At 51.9% G+C, this 17248-nt stretch overlaps 1 long non-coding RNA gene and 1 other non-coding gene across 2 annotated transcripts; both read left to right on the top strand.

Moving 5' to 3' along the window:
• Positions 1–8548: 8548 nt before the first annotated feature.
• Positions 8549–10125, top strand: LOC136566516 (uncharacterized). The gene is made up of 2 exons (XR_010785031.1): positions 8549–8874; positions 9695–10125. It is a non-coding gene; the product is annotated as an uncharacterized lncRNA (long non-coding RNA).
• LOC136566593 (small Cajal body-specific RNA 16) lies at positions 8924–9079 on the top strand. The gene has a single exon (XR_010785052.1). It is a non-coding gene; the product is annotated as a small Cajal body-specific RNA 16 (non-coding RNA).
• Positions 10126–17248: the final 7123 nt, after the last annotated feature.

Genomic DNA, 17248 nt, shown 5'->3' with positions numbered 1-17248 from the left:
GACCCTGACAAGGAGCTCAGAGACCTTGGCACAAAGCCCAAGACCCCTGTGCCTTTGGTTTTGACCCATAGAAAAAATTACCAAGCTTATACAAAGATCTGCAAGCCACGAAAGTTTAAGTAGAATGATAGTGAATTTATCACAAAGTGAAAATGTAGAATTTTGAAGTTTTTAGAATAGAGGTTCAAGAAGCAAGATAGAAGAATCTCAGCATGTCTTTCTCCTTCTTCTTCTTCTTAGCCTCCATCTTCTGCTGTAATAATGACACTTTTAGATTGGTTAAAAGTATAAACTCACTGTCTAACATAAGTGATAAGTATTAAGAAGTTATTGTAAATAATGTACACGTAGTTTTTAGTATAAAAGACAACACTGCCTCCAAGGGTGGTCAGTGTGCCTCTGTCTGTCCTGCTGAACAGACCTCAGCAAGCCAAAGAAAGAATGTTATAGGTAAGAAATAATAAACAACCTTGAAAACAAAAACAAAAGAGTCCTGAGTCCTTCTTCAGCTGCCAAGCTAAGAAAAAAGACTTGTACATATCTCAAAAATCACTCTAACCAGCAGAAATCCCAAGAACAGGTGACATGGGAGGAGCAGCTGGTGCTGAGTGCCATCCTGCAGGCAGGGACAGAGCCAGGAAATGTCATCTAGAGAGCCCAGCACCCTGTGGCATGGACAGTGCCACCCTTGCAGGTGTGCTGGTTTGGGGGGACCCTCCTGCCCACTCTGGGGGGGTTCCAGCTCCCTGGAGAGGCCTGAGGATGCTGTGCAGGTGTTAATTCATGTGCCTGACAGCAGAGAGCAGCTCAGGGTGGGCACATTGTTCTGTCCCTGAGGATTTTGTCCAGCTCCATGACACAGTGCCTGCTGCTGGCGGTGGAGAGGATGAATCACACCTGGTACAGCTGGTGTGAGGAGAGCCACAGTTGCAGTAAAGGGGGAAAACTGCAGTAAAGTGGGAAAATTGTAAGAAAAAGGCCTTATAAAATCAGGCCTGCTCTGTTATATCTGTGGCTGGCCTTGTCAAGCTAGCACTTTGCAAGTGCCCATGTGAAAGCAATCCTGGTGTGAACAGTTTGTTAACATAACAATCTATTTCTGGGAGAAAAACAACTAGCACATGCATAAACATTAAATCTATCCCATGAGAAGCAGGGAAGAAAATATGTAAACAATTTAAAAATACAGAGACTTGACAGACATGTAAAATACCTTTTACTCACCAATAAAGTAATTGGCAAGAAAGCTCCTGACCAGCTGGAGTCCCACACAAGGTCTGTAAAACTGTATAAAAAGGAGTTATGTGAATAAAAAATGGGCTTTTCCACCATGAAGAAAATGGAGTCTCATGTGAAGTATTCTGACAGAGCACTGTGGCATTCACATTCTCTGGAAAAATCCTTTCACCAGGATTTTTCTCCTGGGAAGCTGAGAAGCCTCAGAGAAAAAGGAAAACAATAATTATCTGATTTGCTTCTCCTGTGTTTTGCTCCTTTGGAATGTGTTTGGAGATTGTTTACCCACAGGTGATTGTTTCATTGGTTTCATGTGAGTTGTTTTGACTTACTGGCCAAGCTGTGTCGGGACTCTGGAGAGAGTCACAAGTTTTCATGATTATCTTTTTAGCATTCTGTAAGTATCCTTTCTGTATTGGAGCCTAAAACCAGCACTTAAAGAGAGATAAAAGAAACAATGGGAAGGATTTAACTGATTGATGAATGAAAAAAGATATTGGCCTTTACAAACAAAGGTTTACTGAGAAATGAAATTGGATATTGAAAGATGAAAGAAACAATGGAGAAAACCCATAAATTCCATAAGAATTAAAAATTAAAAGAGAGGATTATACATTAGAGGGGAATCTCTGGTATCAGGCATTCCAGGAAGTCTGAATTTCTCTGTACCTCAGCCAGTGGGGAAAGAGAGAAGGGAAATGTGGGAAATTGGGATATCAAGGGAGGCTGCATCGTCCAAAAATGTGAGAGACCCCAGGGGAATGCCCCATGGCCTCTCCCTTTATTCAAATAAAGTAAAAGGACTCCTCTGTCTCCTTTTTGGACATAAACCTCTGGTGTTTGTGGATTAATTTTCCTGACACCCACCTCAGGCACCAGGTGCTGCTCACCCTGAAGCCCCTGTGTCCCATCATCCCATAGAATATTCCACATGGGGGCAATGGATCCCCCACATGGAAGCCAGTGGCCCCTGTAGGCACATTTCTCTTCACAGAGAAAAGCAAGACACAATTCTTCCCAAAAATATTTCTAAATTTCACATTCTCTGAACCTCAGAGAAAGAAAAAACAATTCTTATCTTAGTTGCTGTACCTGTGTTATGCCAAAGTAGAATACAATATAGAAACTGTTTACCCAAAATAACAGTGTTTTGTTTCCTTGGCCTATCAGGGCCAAGCATGTGTGTATATCAAAACTGTCAACTCACAGTCAAAAAATTCTATACAGTTATATGCAAAATTAAATACTTAACAAATTCAATTTAAATGCAATGTAATATAATATAGTATAAAATAATATAGTATAATAAAATAATTAATTACCCTTCTAATATCAATGAAATCCTCCTCATCATTCTCTCCCCTCACTGGGCTGCCTGCAGATACTATAGACAGGAATATCTGTTTTCTGACACATCCTACACCACAGCAGCGACTCCAAAGGCAGCAGGATCCAACCCCAGCAGGTCCAGGCTCCCAGACCCATGTGCTGTTCAGTTTTCCTGAAAGCAGGAAAGGGCAGCTCCAATGTGCCCAGAGCTGCTCGGGTGTGATGTGGCACAAACCCCACGTCTGACAGTGAAAGCATTCTGCTGGAGCACAGCATGAGGAAAGCAAATTACTGTGGAGTAAACCAGAAAATCCATCATGGCTGGGAAGAGGAGGAGGGAACTGGTTGAAGGATCCACGTACAGGACTGTGACAGCAATCAAACAACAGCCCTTTAAATGTCAAGGGGTGTGAGTGTGGTTTAATAGCAACCAAAATGCTGCCAAGCTGGGTGATGAGGAACAAAGCAGAGGGATGGAGACATCCCCCCATTATCTGCTCCCTGGAGAAAGAGAGGAGGGAGATAATTCAGGTTTATGCTTGATCTGCTGTGTAAATCTCGGAGAGGTAATGTTTTCTTTTATCAGAAGGGAAAGAAAGAATGTTTGTTTTCAGCAGTGTCCCTGCCATCAGCCAGGCAGCCCAAGCTGGGCTGCACAAATGAGATTCACAGAGTTTGCAGCCAGCCAGAGCTGGGCAGGATTGCACCCAGGAGGGATGGAACCCTGCAGTGTGTGAGCTGGCCAGCCCCTGGCTCCCCTGGAGGCAAAGGACTGAGTGTGAGGGGGGCACAGGGGGATCAGCAGTGTGAAAAATGTGTATTTTGTGATTGGCTTTTCACAAATATTAAAATGAATATTATATGTGTTATGTTAGAAAGTTATGCTGTATTAATTTTCTTAAATAGTGTGTTAAATGTAGTTTTAGGTTATAACATAATGATAAAATAGAAACTATGCTATGTAGGATACTTTTTTTAAAAAGAGGACTCACACTGAGATAGCAGCCAAAGGACACCTAAATCTTTCAGAGAAAGAGAATTTATTGCTCCATTATCAGAAGAAATGAACTTCTTCTTGCCTCACTCAGCCCTGAAGAGCTGTCAGGATGCAGAGGAAGAAGCTGACACTGCCCAGACAGAATCCTGTGTTTGAATGGAATTTATGCATCATGTATGAGATGTATGAATATGCAACAGGTTATTGCTTTTAAGGGTTAATCCTCTGTTAACTGTCCTTTTTCGGGTTTATTTTGCCCAGAAAGAGGGAGCTGGACTGTCTGTAACTCTTTGTTTTTATTGTCTTGTGTTGTCCTAATCCAAGTTGTCCAAATTATTATTACTCTAATTGTATTACTATTTTTATAACCATTTTATTACAATTAAACATTTAAAATATTAAAAACAAGTGACTGGCATTTTTCACAAGCAGGATGCAGGGTTTGCAGCAACTGGTGTGAAATGCTTTTACCTTCACAAATAGAACTCGTGGAAGGGTGTGAAAGGTTTTTATTCTGCACACACCTGCCCTGGGCCAGGGAGGGAATGGGTGGCTGTCCCTGCCCACAGTGGGGTGCTGGGATTGTCCCTGCACCTCCCTGCCAGGCTGGTGGCAAACAAGGCTGGGAGGGCTCAGAGTGTGCCTGGGGAGCCAGCACAGCCTGGCTGGGCCATCAACCACTGCACGTTTGGCTCCAGTGATGCCTCAAGGCTGGCCTAGAACAGAGGCTGGGCAGAGTTAAAGAATAAAGCAGGGGTTTATTAAAAGGCCTCAATGGATCCACCCTGTGCAGCACAAGAGCCCAGCCAGGGCTGCACCCAAGATGAACCAAAATGGTCCCAAAATGCACGGCCGGGCACGGGGTCTCTCACTGGGATCAGTTCTGCTCCATTTGCACATTGAAGTTCATTGTCCAATTCCAGCTTTAGCCCATCCAGTCCCACCCTGCTTGTTTTTCTCTCTCCAGCCCACAGTGTTTGTGCTCTTGGGCTGAGATTTGGATCATTTGTCCTTAGTCCCCAGCTGGAGCAGGAATTGTTTTGTCTCCCTGCTCTGTGCACAGAGCTCACCATCCCCTGATGTGAAGCCCAGACCCACACACTAAAGCAGCACAGAATCTGAAAAATAGAAAAGCCAAAACCTGAGGCATCACCAGGGCTCTCCCACTGTGCTCTGGGTACCTGGCACCCCTAAAGGATTTCACTGCAGTCACAGTTGGATTTGATGATCTTGGAGGTCTTTTCCAACCTCAAAGATTCTACAAATCTGTAAGGAAAAAAAAGAACACTGAGCATTGTGAGTTCAGCATTAAACCAGCAATGAATGAAAAGCAGGGCTGTGTTGGGAGAGGGGAGATCCCTGGGCTGGTCAAGGGGTAGCAGGGAAGGGCTTTGTACTCTGAGAAGCACAAAAGCAGCTTTTGCAGAGTCAGCTCCTCAGATCTGTGGGTATTTGTGTTTTCATTCATCCCCCTGCATCACAATTCTTTGTGCAAAGCAGGGATCGTGCCCTCTGCTTTCACAGGGACTGGGAAGATGTTCCTGTGTATTTGTAGAACACTCCTGCTGTGTATTTACAAGGGCAGAAGGAGAATCACGAGGAAATGAAGAGTTCAGTATTCAGAGCAGGCTCTGAGCAGTGCAGGCATCCACTCCAGGGGAATCTGAGTGTGGGATTACCTGCTCAGCACGGGGCTGGGCTGGTGGCACAAACCTGTCCCTGTGTCACTCAGTCCCTGTGGGGATGTGCCAGCACCCAGAGGCCACACTAACCTTTAATGGGAAAAAAAAAAAACAAAGAGTTTTTGTTTGCTGGTGGTGTCATGCTTGGTTTTCCCAGCTGCTCCTCCCATCCAGGTTTTGCACAGCTTGGACCTGTATGTATATTTTATAAGAGGTCTGCTAAAATGTGTTACTGCAGAAATAAAACTAAACACTGCTTCATTTTTAATGAGCCATCAGGGAGCACGTTATTGCTTGTGTGTTGGAGTGGTTTTCTGCTCCCAGGCCGTTTATACCAAAATGTCTTGGAGGGAAAATTGTGATTAAATTTCTTGAGAGATACCTGTATTAGTGCTGAAAGCCTCTCTCAGCCAGGAGTGGGGCTGTCAGAGTCACTGAAAGTGAAGCACAATTCAACATAAACAGGCAGCCTTGAGAACCATCAGCAGAATATTAAATCAAAATAGTGATTTACTGTGTATTAACTGCCCTGTGGTTTCAGCTCCAGCCAAGAACAGGCTCTGAACTCTCTGTGCAGAGATTTTGCCTTGGTGGGGGGGAGATAATAAAAGTGGAATCATGGAATGATTTGGGTTGAAAAGGATCTAAAAGCTCATCTCATTCCATCCTGCCATGGGCAGGGACACCCTTCACTGTCCCAGGTGGGACAACCTGGCCCTGGGCACTTCCAGGGATGGGGCAGCCACAGCTTCTCTGGGCACCCTGCGCCAGCACTCTCCCAGGGAGGAACTTCTTCCTCAGTCTGTTAGTGTAAAACTATTCTGTCCTGTCCTATCACTATCTGCCTGTATAAAAAGTCACTCTCCATCTTTTCATAAGCCACCTTCAGGCCCTGGAAGGGGCTCTGAGCTTTCCTGGAGCCTTCTCTTCTCCAGGTGAGCACCCCCAGCTCTGCCAGCCCGGCTCCAGAGCAGAGGGGCTCCAGCCCTTGGAGCATCTCCTTGACTCCAGCCCCTGGAGCATCTCTGTGTCTCCAGCCCTTGGAGCATCTCTGTAACTCCAGCCCCTGGAGCATCTCCGTGTCTCCAGCCCCTGGAGCATCTCTGTAACTCCAGCCCCTGGAGCATCTCCGTGTCTCCAGCCCTTGGAGCATCTCTGTAACTCCAGCCCCTGGAGCATCTCCGTGTCTCCAGCCCTTGGAGCATCTCTGTAACTCCAGCCCCTGGAGCATCTCCATGTCTCCAGCCCCTGGAGCATCTCTGTAACTCCAGCCCCTGGAGCATCTCCGTGTCTCCAGCCCCTGGAGCATCTCCTTGACTCCAGCCCCTGGAGCATCTCTGTGGCTTCAGGCCCTGGAACATCTCCGTGGCTCCCTTCTCACCAGCCGCTCCAAAGCCAAACCCTGCCCGGTCTGGCCGTTCCGAGTTGCACGGGGTCCCGTTCTCTGCCGGCCCCGAGGCCACAGAGCTGGGTTCCGTTCCCCTCCCATTCCCAGGCTACGTTCCCCTCCCGTTCCCAGGCTCCGTTCCCCTCCCGTTCCCGGCTCCGTTCCCCTCCCGTTCCCGGGCTCCGCTCCCGGCCCTTCCCCTCTCGCTCCCCTCCCGTTCCCGGCTCCGCTCCGGGCGGGTCCCGGCCGCCGCTGCAGTCCCAGCTCCTGCCGCACGAGGGCGCTGTCCCTGGCGGGCCGTGCCCCACGCGGCGCTCTGGCCCGCGGCTGCTCTCGGTGCCCTTCCGGCCGCGCTTCCGGCCGCGTGGGGCTGAGGGAAGGCTGGGGGCCGTGGCGGGCACGGGGTGTTGTAGGAGGGAGAGTCGGGACCATGGCGGGCACGGGGTGTTGTAGGAGGGAGAGTCGGGACCATGGCGGGCACGGGGTGTTGTAGGAGGGAGAGTCGGGACCATGGCGGGCACGGGGTGTTGTAGGAGGGAGAGTCGGGACCATGGCGGGCACGGGGTGTTGTAGGAGGGAGAGTCGGGACCATGGCGGGCACGGGGGGTTGTAGGAGGGAGAGTCGGGACCATGGCGGGCACGGGGGGTTGTAGGAGGGAGAGTCGGGACCATGGCGGTCACGGGGTGTTGTAGGAGGGAGAGTCGGGACCATGGCGGTCACGGGGGGTTGTAGGAGGGAGAGTCGGGACCATGGCGGGCACGGGGTGCTGAGGGAAGGCCGGAGGCCATGGCGGGCACGGGGGCGCTGAGGGAAGGCCGGAGGCCATGGCCGGCACGGGAGGTGCAGGAGGGAGAGTCGGGATCATGGCGGGCACGGGGTGCTGAGGGAGGGTCTGAGGCCATGGCGGGCACGGGGTGCTGAGGGAAGGCCGGGGGCCATGGCGGGCACGGGGTGTGCAGGAGGGAGAGTCGGGATCATGGCGGGCACGGGGTGCTGAGGGAAGGCCGGAGGCCATGGCGGGCACGGGGGCGCTGAGGGAAGGCCGGAGGCCATGGCGGGCACGGGAGGTGCAGGAGGGAGAGTCGGGATCATGGCGAGCACGGGGACGCTGAGGGAAGGCCGGAGGCCATGGCGGGCACGGGGTGCTGAGGGAAGGCCGGGGGCCATGGCGGGCACGGGGTGTGCAGGAGGGAGAGTCGGGATCATGGCGAGCACGGGGACGCTGAGGGAAGGCCGGGGGCCATGGCGGGCACGGGGTGTGCAGGAGGGAGGGTCGGGGACATGGGGGGCTGGATGGGAGCTGAGAGCGGGGTGTGGGGTGCGGGGAGCGGGCTGGGGGAGATGAAGTAGGGGGGTCTGGAGCACTGGGAGTAATGAGGGTCGGGGGCAGAGTGTGGGGTGCAGGAGGGGCGGTAATGGCGGCTGCGGGTAAACAGGGGCTGGGGGCGGTGTGGGAAGTGGGGGACATTGGGGGACTCGGGGTTTGGGGTGCTGAAGGAGTGCAGAGTGGGTGGGAAACGAGGTACTGGAGTGCAGGGAATGGAGGTTGGGGTGCAGCTGGATTTGGGGGTGCAGAGGGGGTTTGGGATCAGAATGGCGGGTATTGAGGTACGGGGGGAGGGGCGTAGGGTTGCAGGGGGTGCTGCATGGGGCTGGAGGGCGGTGTGGGAGGCAGGGGTGAACGTGAGGAGGCCGGGGCAAACGGTTTGGGGGGCGTGGGATGCAGTGAAGGGGGGTAGTGAGGGCCTGGGGGACAGGGTGTGGGGTTCTGTGGTGGGCTGGGGGAGGCAGCTGTGGGGAGTTTTGGGGATGAAGGGGGGATATTGGGTAGTGAGGGCCTGGGGTTCATGTGGGGGGCTACAGTGAGGGCTGGGGAAGACAGGGTTTGGGGGGCTGGAGCATTGGGGGCTGCAGGATTTGGGGTCTCTGGGGGCTTTGGGACTGTGTAGGATGTCTGTAGGAGGTATGGAGTGCTGTGCAGGGACAGCTCTGGGGTGTGGCTGCTCCCCAGGGAGATGTTGGGCCCACAGCAGGGTGGGAGAGCAGAGTGGGCCCCGTGGGGTGTAAGGGCTGAGCTGTGTGGTGGGGAGGGTTCCCCAGGGCCAACAGCCAGAGCAGGGTTTGTTTTTGCTGTGAGTGTCCCAGAACTTTGTGTGTCACAGGGTGTCCTGGCAGGGCTCAGCCCCGCACGGTGACACGGGTGGCACTGGGTGCTGCCCTTGCTGAGGTGAGGGAGCAGCAGGTGAGTCGTGGGAGCCCCGTGTGGCCGCCCTGGAAGGGGTACAGGGTCTGTGGGCTGGGGAAGGGCTGCTGGGTGGTGCCAGCCAGCCTCACCCGTGCCCGAGAGCAGCTCCCAGGTGGGCTCCGTGCTGGGCCTCACCTGTGCAGTAACAGGTGTGAACATTCATGAAGCATTTTGATGGTCATGTATGATACTGCATACAACAGCTGCACCCCTAATCCAAGGGAAAACGGGTTAGATTGGGGGTTTTTAAGGTGTACTGAGTCTTCTTTTGAAAATGTTTTGCAAAATCAAACTGGTGCTCTGTCAAGTATGGAAATGAGAACTTGGGTACTTGATTTATCACTAGATGCTGTTTGAGTTGCAACTTTGTTCCCCACGTAGCAGGGAACAGTGATAAGTTGGTTTCTGCACTTGAGCAAATGTAAGGCTTTGTTGGAAGTTGTGTACTTTGCTCTCTTGTTTACTTGTCTGGTTTGTCTCCTGCAGGGGGGTTCACCTGAGGACACCTCAGGGCTGTGTGCCCTGGCAGGTGTGGGAAGGGAGAGGGGAGGGCCTGTGCTGGGAACCTGGCAGCACAGTGATCCTGGCTCCTGGCAAACATTCCCTGCCAAAATAACAAGTGCTTTTCCAGTTCCTTGTTGCTGTGGGATGGGTGATGTGGCTCTGGAAGTGGTAGAGATGCTTTTGGGAAGGATTTTAGGGAGAGCTGGGGTGGATGATGCTTCAGTTAACACTGATCCAGGGGAGGTAGGTGTGTGTAGGATGGGGGCTCTGGCTTTAGCATTCCTGGCTGGACATCTTGGTTTTTTATTTTCAGGTGGCTGGACCAAGAGGTGATTCTGCAGGATGGTGAGAGCTGCTCTTGCAGTTTGGTAATTCCTGTGTGGTCTTTTTGGGGTATCACAGAATCACAGAAGGGTTTGGGAGTATAGAGACCATCTCCTTCCACCCCCAGCCATGGGCAGGGACACCTTCCACTATCCCAGGTTGCCCCAAGCCCAGTCCAACCTGGCTTTGAATATGTCCACAGTTTATCTGGGTGCCCTGTGCCAGGGCCTCCCCACCCTCCCTAATTCCCTAATACCCCATCTAACCTTTCCCTGTTGAATGCCTGTTGAAGCCATTCCCCCTTATCCTGGCACTCCATGCTCTTGTAAAAAGTCCCCCTCCAGCTTTCCTGTGGGTTATAGAAAGCAGTTGTGCCTATTTGGATAGTGAATGTGAATAAAATTTATTTTTCAAAGCTGATTTTCTTTCTTCTTGTTTAATCCTTTTGTGCCTGAACACTGTGGGCAGGTGTTTACCTGCTGCAGGTGGCTGTGCAGAAGTGACACCTGCACTGTCCCCGGGGCTGTCACACCCTGCAGATGTGCCCCAGCCCTGCATGGGGAGCTGTCAGGCAATGGGATCCTGAATTGAGCTGTGGGATTTGGGATTATCTCGGTGTGCCGAGCTCCCACCTCCACTAGAGGGTGTAGAGCTCCGCAGAATCCTTTGTTTTCACGGAAACGGGAGAACCGGGAGCCTTTCTGTTATCGGATGTGCAGACAGCAAGGCCGTGGCAGGATTACCTCCCTCGGGAGATCCTGCTCCGTGCCCTGGCAGCAGCCCAGGCTGCATTACACAACTGCCAGCCAGCTCGGGGCATGCCATGGGATGTCCCTGGCCAGCCTGCAGCCAGCAGGAGCAGCTGGAGTGTGCAGGGGAGGCAGCTCTGCTGTAGGTTGGATCAGGTCGTGCCCAGCTCCTGGATGAGGTTTCCTGGAGGGATAACTTGCACGTTCCAAGTTCCCTCTCCTTTTTCTTGGGGAGAAAAATGTATCTAAACAGCAGGGACCAATGTTTCACTTGCACAAGAGCCTGGCTCCTAGATTTCCCTTCCTGGAGGGAATTTCCACTTGCTCTGCAACCTTCCCAAGCCAAGCCCAACACCAGTGTGCTGTGAAATTCCATAAGGCTGTGCTGCTTGCTGGGCTGTGTGTGCTCCCTGTGCTTGTAGGATGTGCTGCTCAACTCGAGGCTGGTTCCTTGGCCAGGTGTAGGATTTCTTCCTTGCTAAATTCTGCCTCCAAGTGTCTCACTAAGAACAAAATCCTGAACAGAACTGGACCCAGCATTGCCCTACTGCAGCACTGCGTGCCTGAGGGAGCACCCAGAGGGGAGCTGGGTGTCTGGGTGAGCAGCTGATGCTGGGGCTGTGGAGGGACACAGGCGATGTCAGAATTCAGGACATCCCTCTGGCTGTCCTGAAGTGCCAGGACCCTTGCCAGGGGGCTCAGAGACCCTGGCACAGAGCCCAGGATTCCTGTGGTTTGGATTATGACCCATGGAGCAAGTTAGCAGCCTTAGATGAAGATCTGCAAGCCATGAACACATAAGTAGAATAATAATCAGTTTGTCATGGGATGAGAAATAGATTTTTGGTGTTTCTAAAATGGGGGTTCAGGGGGCAAGATAGAGGAATCTGGGTGTGTCCAACCTTTCTCCTTCTTCTGGGCCTCCATCTTCTGCTGTGATGTTGGCACTTTTAGATGGGTTTAGAGTAGAAGCTCGTTGTCTAACATAGGTGATAGGTATTGGGAAGTAATTGTAAACATTGCACACGTAGTTTTTAGTATAAAAAGATAACACCACCCTGAGGGCAGGCACAGTGCCTCTGACTGTCTTGCTGAGCGGACCTCACAGACCAGGAGAAAGAATTTTATAGATAAGAAACAATAAACAACCTTGAGACCGAGAACTGAAGAGTTCTGACTCCTTCTTTGAGCGCTGGGCTGGAAAAAGAGACTTTCTAACACATCTTGGGGTCACTGTGAGCAGCCAAAGTCCTGAGAAGGCTCCTCTGCAGCTGCTGGTACCGTGTGGGTCTGTGACATTTTGGAGCTGGATCCATGTGGGAGGGGAGCAGCTCCACAGGCAGGTGGGATGTGCAGCTCTGTGGTGTCCGGAGGCCCGAGGCCTCCATGTGCTGCCAGGGATGTCCAGTCAGAGCCTGGGCATGGGAAGAGCCAAGTGGCCTCTCCAGGGACCTTCTTGGAGCAATCCTATGGGTAAATGCCCTAGAGGGAGGAGGGGTCCCAGAGAGCTGGGTAATATCCAAGGATCACTTCCAGACTCAATAACATCCCTATGGACAAGGAATGGAGCAAAAGGGGCAGGAGAGCTGCAGGGATGGGCATGGAACTCTGTCAGGAGAGACAATGAGGTGGAAGAAGGGGCAGGATGAGCACAGGGATGGTGTCTGAGTGTGCTCTGGTGTGCTCATCCATGGCCAGGAGCACTGATGGGAGGGAAGTCAGAGACTGTGTCCCCCCAGTGCCAGATCCTGGTGCAGAGCCAGCTGTGGAGCAGCAGCCAGGATCATAACCCAGCCAACCAAATCCTCCATCAGCTGAGCATGGCATGGATATTTATGGGAGTAAGGAGGAAGGAGGCAGAGGTGTTTGCACAGGCACCTGTGTTAAACCTCAACTGCAGCCAGGCCAAATCCCAAGCACTGGGGCTGTGCTGGGGTCTGGTCAGACCCTGTGGAAGGGGAGCATCCCTCCCTGTGGGCAGGGGAGATGCCCAGGCTGGGGGGAACAAGCTGAGGGCAGCTGCCAAGGTGGGGCAGGTTGGTGAGCTATGAGGAAACCTCTTTATCCTCCAGAGCACAGCCCAGAAAGGGCCTGGCTGTGCCTGGGGTCTCTCCCCTTGCACTGAGCCCAGCCCCACTCCAGGGCTGCCTCCTGCTCTCCCTGCTCTGCTCCTGGTTTGTGCTGAGGCTGGAAGAACTTTGAGCTCTGTGCCTGGCTGGACCTGAAGCTGGGGCAGCAATCAGTTCCCACTGTCTGTGTGAGGTAAGGGTTTGAACCTTGCCCTGTTGGAAGTGGACTGCTCTGATCTCTGCAGGAATTGTGAGTGTGGAGATTGAAGGCTGTGGCCACTTCTGCTGGGTAAACAGCCAGAGAACTGCCTGTTTGCCACCTTTCCTCTCCCTCCACCCCCCACTGAAGATGCTCTGGCAGCTCTCTTGGAGTGTGACATCTGGGAATAGCACTGGCAACCACAGTGCAGCCCAGCCCACTTGGTGAAGGCTCACCTCTGCTAAGAGGCTGCTTTTAGCTGCTCCCTCAAGAGCTCTTTTTAGGTCTGGCTGTAGCACTGCTCTTCCCTCAGCAGCAGCTGAAGTCCTTTGGACACGAGCTGCAGGAAGGACACGTCTGGTGTCTCACTGCCCTGACCCTGGGGAAGGATGAGGCTGGGCTGGGCACAGCCTGAGAATCCTCAGAACTCCCAGCTCCTACCAGAGCCAGGACTGCATGGCTGGAGTTGATGCCAATCACTGTGCTGTGGTAATAAAGTGAGGGGGCAAGCAAAGAAAGCTTAAAATTTTTTTTTTTTTAAGCCATAGCTAAGAAATCTGCCATGGCTCCAAGTTGGACCTTGCAGTCAGAGGTGAGCAGGCTTAATTTGACAGCTATTTCTTAAATATTTTAAAAGCTGCCTGGAATGAACTGAATGCTTCCGAGTAGTGACCTAAATTCCAGTTGCTGTAAATTTCATTAGAAAGTGGATTTGTGTGCCTGCCAGGCTGCTTTGCAGCTTCATTGATCTGCCCAAACCATGTGCTGTGCAAGTGCCTTCCTCAGCAGATTTTTAAAGAGCTCACTGCTGCCTGCTGCCAGCCCAGAATGTGACTTGTTTTCTTTCTTTTCTCTCCTCTTCCTCTCTTTTTTTTTTGTTTTTTTTTGTTGTTGTTGTTGTTTTTGTGTTTGTTTTTGGGTTTTTTTGTTTTTTTTTTGGGGGGGTTTGTTTGTTTTGTGGGGTTTTTTTGTTGTTGTTTTTTGGGGGGTTTTTTGGGGTTTTTTTGTTTTGGTTTTTTTTGTTTGTTTGTTTGTTTCCTGGTGCAAATGCATGATTTGTTTACTAATCACATTGCATCATTAGTTGCACAGAGTCATCCCACTGGCTGCGTGGGCACGGATGGAGCAGCTGGGAAGGAAAATGTCACTGTCTTCAGCTCACTTGATGTGCTTTGCTCCCAAATCCCCATCCCACACCATGAGGGCCAAAGACTTTCACAACCCTGGCAGCTGCCAGCAGCTCTCTGCTCTCCAGCACTGTCACCTGTGGTTGTGACACTGCCTGGAAAAAGCCTCCTCTCCTCCTGCTGTCCCCAAGTGCTGTCTGTCCCTGTGCAACCACGGCTTTGGATCTGTGGAGAGGTGTGATGGTAGCACAGATGGCACAGACTGAGCCTCACCAGGAAAAATAGCCTGGGGAGAGCTGGGACTGCCACACCTGTGGATGCAGGAGCAACATGCACTGCCCCAGGCCTGACAGGGTCACACAGGTGATGCTGAGCTCCCTTGCTGTGCTTGCAGCCCACCTGCAGGGGTTAAAGGGGGTGGAGAGGGGCTCTGTGCAGCACCTCAGGGACACAGGGCAGAACCACAGCTCTCTGTGACATGTTTGGTTTCTCTCCTGCAGAGAAACTGTTTCTTTCCTCTAGAGAAACTCCTGGAGAGAAACTGTTCAGCTCCTGTGTTGTCAGACACAGAGCAATTGCCTGGTTGGGCTGAAGCACTGGGTGAGGGGAAGGTCCCTGTGGCCTTCATGTTGGGTATCCAGCCCTGCCTGCCCTGTGGGAACCCTGTCCTGGGGCTGTCCCCCTGCCCCTGGCACTTCTGCTCCTGGGGAACCCCCAGCCTGGGGAAGGGCTCCATCACAATATGAAACCCAAGTTTTGGAAGCCCCATGGCCTTGCTGTGTTTTGGGGGGTTGGGCAGGCAGACTGTGCTGCAAATAAAGGCCTAACCCCAACCCCATCCTACAGGAATGAAGTGCTGGCCCCTGGCAGGAGCTCTGACAGCTCTTCCCAGTTCATGGCATGAGGCAGAGCTGGCTTTTGAAGAGGAGCCTTCCTGCCCAAGGACAGTCCCAGCACTGCCAGGCTGGAGGGGCAAACAGCCCTGGCAGCAAGCCCAGGGGTGGGTTTGGGCCAGGAGGGCACGCTCGTGTTGAAGGGATGTCTAAGGGGATTGGTTATCACAGAAATGGTCTCCAGAGGGTGAGGTTACAAAACATGGGTTTCCCTCAGCTGTCTCCTGTGCAGCTGGGAATATGGGAGGGACTGGAAATACCCCAGACCCACCCAGAGGGGTGTCTGGTGTCAAGGATGGAGGTTGGAGAGAAATATCCCCCTCTTCTAACCACTGCCTATGACTGAACATTGTGAAGACACGTCTGGAGGGGGATTTGGTGCTTCTCTTGCTGTGTGGGTGATGGAAGTGGGAAGAAATCCCTGTCTTGGAGCTGTGGAACATGGGACTGTCCTGCCTCCTGATGAGGAAGGGGCTTTCTTGGGCTGAGTTTTGGCCCCCAAGCAGCAGCAACCTTTCCACTGCCTTCCCTTCTCCTTTGGCTGCCAGCACAGGGGATGCTGAGTGCCAGGATCCTGGCACTCTGCTCTGGGAGAGGTGCTGCTTCACCTCTGCTGTACAGCAGTGATTTATTTTCAGAAGTTACACCTGAGGTGTGACAAAGACCCCACAGCTTGGGCCAGCAATATGGGCTGTCCTGGGGAGAGGGCCTTGCTGGCTGTCAGCATCCAGACTAGGGCTAAATTAATTTCCTGTAAATCTGAAAAGCTCTGCCAGTTTCCCAGCTTCTCAGCACCTCTGCTTGGAGCTGCCTGTTATTTATTTCCCTGGGGTCTTAGATGTACAACAGGTTTTGCAGAGGTGATGACCCAATCCCATCCCCTCGTGCTGTCAGCACCCAGAGCCTCTCCTTGTGGCAGCTCTTGATGAGGGGTTTCTCTTGTGGCCCCAGGTGGCTTCAGCTGTCCCCAGCTACAGGAAAGGCAGGGAGGAAGGAGACTTGGAGGCAAGAAGTCTCCTGGCTCTGTCCTGCTTTGGTTTGGGGCAGGGTGGGTGGTTCAGCCCCTTGGAGGGGGGGCTCTGCAGGCTCACCCCATGCCTGGCAGAGAGGCACCAGGACTGTGCCAGCCTGGCCATGACTGGGTGCTGGGATGGCAGCAGGAGCTTCCCTGTGTCATTCCCCTGCTCCGCACAGCGAGGCTGGAGCAAGGGCAGTCTCAGAGCCTCTGTGGTCGAGATGACCCCGAGGTGTTGAAAAGTCTCTTTTTCCCAGCCCTGCAATCAAAGAAGGAGTCAGGATTCCTCAACTGTGGTTTTCAAGGTTGTTTATTTTCTGTTGTCTATGACATTCTTTTTCTGACCTGCTGAGATCTGTCCAGCAGGTCGGTCTGTGGCACACTGACTGCCCTCAAGGTGGTGTTATCTTTTTATACTAAAAACTATGTGTACATTATTTACAATAATTTTCCAATACCTATCACCTATGCTAAACAGTTGGTTTCTACTCTAAACCAATCCAAAAGTGCCACCATCACACAGAAGATGGAGGCTAAGAAGAAGAAAGAAGAAGGACAAAGCAGACTGAAATCCCTCCATCTTGCCTCTTGAACTCCCATTCTAAAAGCCCCAAAATTCTACTTTTCTACCTTGTGACAAACTAAGTATCATTCTACTTAAACTCTCGTGGCCTGTAAATCTTCACATAAAGTTGGTAATTTTCTCCATGGGTTAAAATCAAAAGCACAGGTGTCTTTGGCTTTGTGCCGAGGTCTCTGAGCCCCCAGCCAGGGGCTCGAGCCATCCAGGGCAGCCAGAGCAATGTCCTGGGTTCCAACAGGGCAGCTGCACTTGTGAGTGCTGAGCAAAGGGCTGCTCAGGGGGCAGCTGCCAGGGACAGATGGGTTTAAGAGTTGGGAGTGTCACCAAAGCAGCAGTTTCTCTCTGCAACCTGTGAGGGTTCATGTAAAAAATGTAAAAAATGAAATTTCTGTCTATCTCCTTCCTTGTGCTTTCTCATCTCCGCCAACGGAGCTGAAGATGGGAGAGGATTTTTTCCCTATATTTAGCTTTGGAGAAATTGCTATAACTAATCGGCTTTAGGATTCTGTGTTCCCTCTTTTATTTTATCTTTTCCTGTCACTAAGACTTTGTCATGTGGCTGTGGACTGCAGCTCCCTGGCTCTCTGTTTGCTGGGCTTTCATGGAGTCAATTAATAACCCATAAAAATAACACCTCCAGCTGTTCCACTTGCAGCTGCCAGGCTGGAGTCCAATTATGGGGCCTTGGATCCCAAATCCTGCTTTGCATGTAAAAGTGCCAGGGAATAGGAAGAGGCAGAGGAGATGGCAATGCAAAAAAGGAATGTGGTTTGGGGTCTATTTTTAGCCTTTTCAAGCCAAATGTAAAAAGACCCTCAGGCTGCTTGTGTCCTGCTGAATGTGATCACATGCACAATATTGTTCCCATGGCAAAGCGCAGCAGCCAGGGTGGGTTGGGGGTTATTTTT

This window comes from Molothrus aeneus, chromosome 25 (genome assembly GCF_037042795.1).
Source record: "Molothrus aeneus isolate 106 chromosome 25, BPBGC_Maene_1.0, whole genome shotgun sequence".
NCBI lineage: Eukaryota > Metazoa > Chordata > Aves > Passeriformes > Icteridae > Molothrus > Molothrus aeneus.
Note: the sequence above shows the minus strand (reverse complement) of the source record. Positions and strands in the feature narration are given on the sequence as shown.